This window comes from Bos grunniens, chromosome 8 (assembly GCF_055505025.1).
Source record: "Bos grunniens cultivar Pamir isolate PY7600 chromosome 8, Bosgru_T2T1.0, whole genome shotgun sequence".
NCBI lineage: Eukaryota > Metazoa > Chordata > Mammalia > Artiodactyla > Bovidae > Bos > Bos grunniens.
Window position 1 is genome coordinate 74,523,677 of NC_141172.1, and position 7,098 is coordinate 74,530,774.

Consider the following 7,098-nt stretch of genomic DNA (forward strand, 5'->3'; position numbering starts at 1 on the left):
TATTGTTATTATTGATATATATATTAAGAATTGTAAAAGCCCAATTCCTTTATGTTTCTTAACACAATAAGAAAATTCATACTAAAAGTCAAGCTGAAATACTGGTTAGTTTTGCAGGGAAGTACTCCTCCCCTCTTTAATGTCTCTCACAGATGGGTTTGTATCCTTCTCCTGTGCCATCACGGGGTGAACGGATGGTCCCCTGTAATCCTCCACTTTGTCTTGAGCCCAGGAATCATTGTCTGCTCCCTGCTGGCTAATTCTGCTCCTGGGACTCAAAGCCACGATGGAGGTGTATGGCCAGCACTGCCTTTATTTACAAAGAAAGTGATCTTCTCACAAGCCTGAGGCTCAGATGGGAGGCCAGAGCTGGAGTTCCTGTCTCCCCACACCATGACTTGTCAGCACTTGTAGCTTCCAGAGGCTTCTCTTAACACGTTTTTGATCTGGAATCTATGCACATAGAATCCACGGGTCCAGGCCAGGACAAACCCCAGCAGCTTCCTGTACTTTCCCACAGGGAGTTTCCACTGTAGTCCTTTTCTTAAATAAAGCGTCTCTGATCTCCTTATCAGACTAATTTCCATCAACCTCCAGGGACTCTAAGGCATAGAATAAGGATCAAATCTAGACACCTGGAATGCTTGGCTTTTATCTCCTTTGAGGGAAAGGATCCAGGTTCATTCCCTGGATGTGTGTGGGGAATTTTGAGTTGACCAAACAACATCCTTGGTAGCTCTCAACTCTTTTCTCCGTGCAGCTGGTTTCTTTCTTTTCTCTGCAAACTTTCTTTGTTCCCCACACACTTTTTGGGTTGTCTGGTCAATTCACAGTTTTTTTTCCTTTCCCCTTCCAACTACCCTCACTCAGGGGTGAGCCGCCTACAGCTACGTTTTACCAGATGTTTCCCTTCCTGAATGGCCCAGTTGTGGACACTGACCCATACTATGCTGATAGAATTCTCTCTTCCAAGTATTAAGAATTGGGATCAAATATTCTAGTTCTAACTGACCTGATATGCTGAGGAATTGTGGGTGGGCACTTTCTTTACTTGACTGAAGAAGAAAGAAAGTCAGATTGCAGAGAAAAGAATGAAACCAGCTGCACAGAGAAAAAAAGAGTTGAGAGCTACCAAGGAGCTGTCTGAGCTCTCCTTTTTTTTGGCTGGGTGCTGGGTCTTCATTGCTATGCACGGGCTTCTTTATTTGCAGCGTGTGGGCTTTGTTGCCCCGCGGCATGTGGTATCTTAGTTCCCTGACAAGGGATTGAATCCATGTCCCCTGCATTGGGAGGTAAATTCTTAACCACTGGGCCACCAGAGAAGCCCCACTATCTGAGTTTATGATGGCTTCTATTTCTCACAAAAACTGTGAGTGGTCAGGACCACTAATATCCCATTTTACAGATGAGGAAACTGAGGCACAGCATTGTGACATTGTCCAGGCGATATCACATGAGCTCCTGGATCTAGCTGTTCCTAAATAAGATACAACTTTGGGCATCCTAGTTGTGTGAGCTGATAAAGGGTCCCTTTTTGTCTCCTTCAGCAGCTTTGGGTTGGGATTCTGTCACTTTTGACTAAAAGAGTACTGACAAAACAGAACTGAGCTGGATTCTTTTGGCTGGATCTAGCCTTGAATGGGGGCTTCCCAGGTGGCACTAGGTGTAAAGAACGCACCTGCTAATGCAGGAGACATAAGAGACGAGGGTTCGCTCCCTGGGTCGGAACAATCCCCTGGAAGAGGGCATGGCAACCCATTCCAGTATTCTTGCTTGGAGAATCCCACAGTCAGAGGAGCTTGGTGAGTTACATAGTCCATAGCGTCACAGAGTCAGACACAACTGAAATGACTTAGCACACACAGCACAGCCTTGAATGTGAGGAAGGACACGATAATACAGGAAAAGGAGGGGAGAATGGGGGCAGTTGCAGGCTAGTATGGAGGTGGGAGGGGGCAGGAAATGGAAGAGATTCACACCCACTGACCTCAGGCAGAGGGGTGTTCAGAGAGGTGCTGGGAGGCAAGGCATTTGCACTGAGATCAACGGAAGCCTTTGGGGTGGGGCAAAGGGGTGCAGTAGGGAAAAAGCCATATCTGTAAGTGGGAGAGGGAAGGCAGTTTGTATCAGGTAGAGAAATCCCCAGCAGCAGTTACAGGTGATGCACTGTGGGTGGATTCATCCACCCCTCCCTGCCTCCTCCCCCCTCCTTCTGACTGTTTCTCCAGTGAGGCTCCACTACAGAGTTGAGGATTAGCCGGGTGGGGTAGAAGTGGGAGGCATTCCCCAATGGCTCAGTGGGTAAAAAAGTCTCCCTGCAATGCAGGAAACATGGGACCTGTGGGTTCAATCCCTGGGTCAGGAAGACCCCCTGGAAGAGGGCACGGCTACCCACTCTAGTATTCTTTTGCTGGGAAAATTCCATGGACAGAGGAGCCTGCGGGCTACAACCCATAGGGTTGCAAAGAGTCAGACATAACTGAGCACGCAGCCCGGAACAGTGACGGTGCTGAGGAGGGAGCCACTGAAGAATACACCTGGAGGTCAAGGCTGGAAGACATGGGGAGCCAGGAACATTTTGCCAGAGACCCTGCCAAAGTAGAAGACAAGTGTGGTGTGAGAGAACTGGAGACAGAGAAGGGCACATCAGAGCCTGAAATACTGGATTGTTGAGACTTCTGAAGTGGCACCCTTTCCATTGCTGAGGAGACTCGGGACATGACCACAAGAGGGAGTGGCTGAAGCAGAGTGAAGAAGTGCTGGCGTGGAGCCTAGAATTTGGGGGCTAGGTACATATGAACATATGAAGGCTGAGAAACTCAAGCAAACTTAGGGCAGATACACCCCAGACACAGAATACAGACATACGTGCAGATAAACACAGGCATCACAGACGCACGGACACAGGACACAACGCAGACCTCACCTCCTCTCCCCCCCAGCATACAACACACACACGGACACACACGAGGCCACAGGGATGGGCACATACTGATGCTGAAAGCTCAGCTTCTCTGGACACCAGTGCTCAATCCAATCTCGGAGACAGAGCTTCGGGTGAAGTAGAAGAAGGTAGATTCATTGTTTTGCCAGGCAAACGGGGACACAGAGGGCTAATGCCCTCAAACCATGTGTTCCCACTTGGGGAAGATGGTGAGGAGTTTTATAGTAATTGTTCAAAGAAGGCATGATCAGCTCATGGATACTCTTCTAAGAGGGGTTGGTTGGTGAGGTAAGCAGGAGTCAACATCATCAACCTTCAGGTTTAACTGGTCTGGGGTCTCCAGGCTTGTGGGCAGCATACCATCATTAATCATTAACTTCTCCCACCTGGAGGGGGGTTTCAGTATCTGCAAAACAGCTCAAAGATATTGTTGTGTGTATCCTTTGATGGAGATCTTGCCCCAAGGCTGCTCTTGACTGTTTTTCTCTGATCTCACGTCCCTAGTTACCTACCATATCCAGCAATCCCACTCCTGGGCATGCGTGTGTACATGCTCAGTTGCTCAGTCCTGTTCAGTTGTTTGCGACCCCATGGACTATAGCCCACGGCTCCTCTGTCCATGGAATTTTTGAGGTAAGAATACTGGAATGGGTTGCCATTTCCTCCTCCTGGGGATCTTCCTGACCCAGGTATAGAACCCACATCCTGCACCCCGTGCACTGACAGGCAAATTCTTGACCACAATGCCTCCTAGGAAGCCACTTCCCATCCCCACCCTTCCCTAATTAACAGCTGCTTGAATCTGCCAATTGTAACTCAGGGAAGGTCATGAGGCTGAATAGAGGCTGTTTCCTATAATCGAAGAAATGGGGGACACAGAAAGACCTTGTGCCCGGGAGCCCCACAGGGCCCTTCACGGTATCAATACTCAAGTATGAAATACATATAGAGAGACATAAAGTCATATGACAGACATGAAACCTTTGACACACGCCCAACAATCCTGTGACTTAAGGGAATAGGTTTTTCCCCAGGGTATTGTTTTCTTTGTTGATTCTGGCCTCTGTGGTGCCCATGTGGCACATCCCCAGTTCTTAGGGAAAAAAAAAAAGAAACTTGAAACCTCTCCCAAGTTAGAAACAAAGGGCTTGGCACGGCCCAGCCCTGGCTCACCGGGCCAGGATGTCTGTTTCTACCTTCGTCTCCCTGGCACTGGAGTTCTGGCTCAAGTGCCACCCCAGGGGCTCCCCACCGAGAGAAGCAGAGCCTCCCTGGGGAACAGGGTAGCCCTGGGATAGCAGCCCAGGCTGGCCAAACAAGCTCTGACACCCAGAGCCCCTGCCTTCCCCAAACCAAGCATCCTTTTTCCAGACAGGTCAGCCTTAGCCCACACAGCAATCTGCTATGTGGGAGCGAGAGTGAGAGGGGTGAAGCTGGAGAGACAGGTAGGCTTCAGCCAGAAGAAAATAGGGAGCCGAGGAGTGTTACTAAGTGAGAAGTGACATGTTTAAATTTCCACTGCAGAGCTCCCAACACGAAGAATTTATTATGTCACATAATAAATATGAAGGGCTCTGGTGGCTTCCTGTTTTTAGAAGGGGCTGAAAACTGCTGATTCTCATGGCAGGAACCCTAGTTAGAAGCATCAGATTAGTTAAAGGGGCTGGGGACTTAGTCCAGGGCCAAGGATGATGTAGGAGTGACTAGAAGAAGAAATGAAAGCAACTATGGATGTGAAAAGAAAGGCTGGGCCAGAGCTGGGACTCCTAAAGTGGTAGGACCCATGCACTTTGACTCGTACTGATTAGAACACATGAGGTAGGGAATTCCCTGGCAGTCCAGTGGTTAGGACACGGTGCTTTCACTGCTGGGGCCCAGATTTGATCCTTGATCAGGGAACTAAGATCCTACAAGCTGCACAATGTGGCCAAAAAAATAAAGTAAAATTAAAAAAAAAAAAACACATCAGGCAGATATGGAAAGCCAAGTTAAGAATTTACCTGTCATATGGGTATGAAATATACCTGTCATGATGGTGGTAAATATGTACTCATATATCAGTGCAAGCATACCCATCAACATACAAACATGCTCTGGTATCACTCACTCTCAAAGTTCTTCTTTGACCCACATCATCCCTGTTCATCTCCCACATCACTTCTCTGCTTTCCCTCATAGCCAGATTTCTAGAATAAGTTGCTCCCCACATACTATTTCTACCCCTCACCTCATTCACTCCTAAGCTATTTCAATCTGACTTTCATTCCACATAACATGCTCACGTCAAGACTGTCAATGCCTTCATGTTGCCAAATCCAGTGAGCACATATAAGTCCTCATCTTGAGAAAACTGGGGTTCAGAAGGTTAAATAGAGTTTCCAAACTTCTTGCAGTTTGGCCCAGCCCACCTACAATGGAAAACATAAAATGAATCTGCTACAAGGCACAGAAGAGATAATAAATTGGGGTTTGGGACCACTTTTTCCCTGCGTAGGGGTGGGGGATATGTTTTAGTTCCAGAATAGATAACCAAGAGACAGATGGCTTTTTTTGAAGAGAAGGCTAGGAATGGCCAAAGTGAGAATCCCTGATGAATCTCCTTTGGGTTAAGATACCGAAAGGTTGAACCTTAGAAGTAAGGACGAATTTTAAGTGCATGGGCTCTCATAGGGATCAGCTTTAAATCATCTCAATAGTTGAAATTGAAATAAAGTAATTCTGGAGTGCCAAGAGCCTGCCAGAAGCAAACTTAAATCCTTTCTGAATAAAGACATCTTAGGCCTCAAAGTGTTGCTATAAACAATTTTTTGCTTGTGTTTTTCAAGTACAATAGCCTGTGTACTCTGGATAAAGATTAAGTGAAAACCAACAAAAACAATAAACAATAGAAACAACTCCACAAGGGCTCCAAATATTAGAATTATTAGACACAGACTTTAAATTAACTATGTGTACATGTTGAAGGGCTTCCCTGGTGGCTCAGACAGTAAAGAATCTGCCTGCAATTCAGGAGGCCTGGGTTTGATCCCTGGGTTGGGAAGATCCCCTGGAGAAGGGAATGGTTACCCACTCCAGTATTCTTGCCTATAGAATTTCATGGATAGAGGAGCCTGGCAGACTATAGTCACTGGGGTCCTAAAGAGTTGGACACGACTGAGTGACAACACTTTCACCATGTTGAAAGTCAAGACTGAGAGTATCAACAGAGGACTGGAGAAAACAGCAAAACTATACAGAAATTCTAGCACTAAAATTTAATAGTCAATAATAATAAATCACAGACAGGATTACCAGACAACCTGACAGCTAAAGAAAGAATTCATGAATTGGAAAATGTCATTTAAAAATAACCAGAAATAAATGCTGAGAGACAAAAGTATAAAAAATGCAGGAGAGGAACAATTCATAAAAGGTGTGATGAAAAGATCTAACACGTGAGTAGTTCAAATTCCAGGAAGTAGAGACAGAGAACAGGATAAAAGCAAATCGTGAAGGCTTAATGGCTGAAAACTTTTCAAAGCGGAAAAAAGACATTAAGCCAGAGATTCAAGAAGTCCTGGAAATACAAACAGAATAAGTACAAATCCACACCTAGCCAAATCACAGCAAAGCTACTCAAATCCAGTGAGTAAAGAAAATCTTAAAAGCATCCAGAGGAATAAAGGCATGTTACCTTAAAAAGAAAGAAAGTGAAAGTCGCTCAGTCATGTCAGACTCTTTGCGACCCCATGGACTATACATACAGTCCATGGAATTCTCCAGCCCAGAATACTGGAGTGGGTAGCCTTTCCCTTCTCCAGGGGATCTTCCCAACCCAGGGATCGAACCCAGGTCTCCCACATTGCAGGCAGATTCTTTACCAGCTGAGCTACAAGGGAAGTCCATTAAAAAGAAAGAAGCAACAATTAAACTAATAAATAACTTTTTATAAGAAACAATGGAAAGCAATAATCAATGGAATTTTATTTGAAAGGACTGAAAGAAAATAATAATTTCTAGGTTCAATTCTATATCCAGTGAAAATACCCTTCAATAGAAAAGGTAGGATTCTGAAAAAATATATATATAAATAAAAACATACCAAACAATTGGAGGGGCTTCCCAGGTGGCTCAGTGGTAAAGAATCTGCCTGCCAATGCAGGAGCCACAGATGT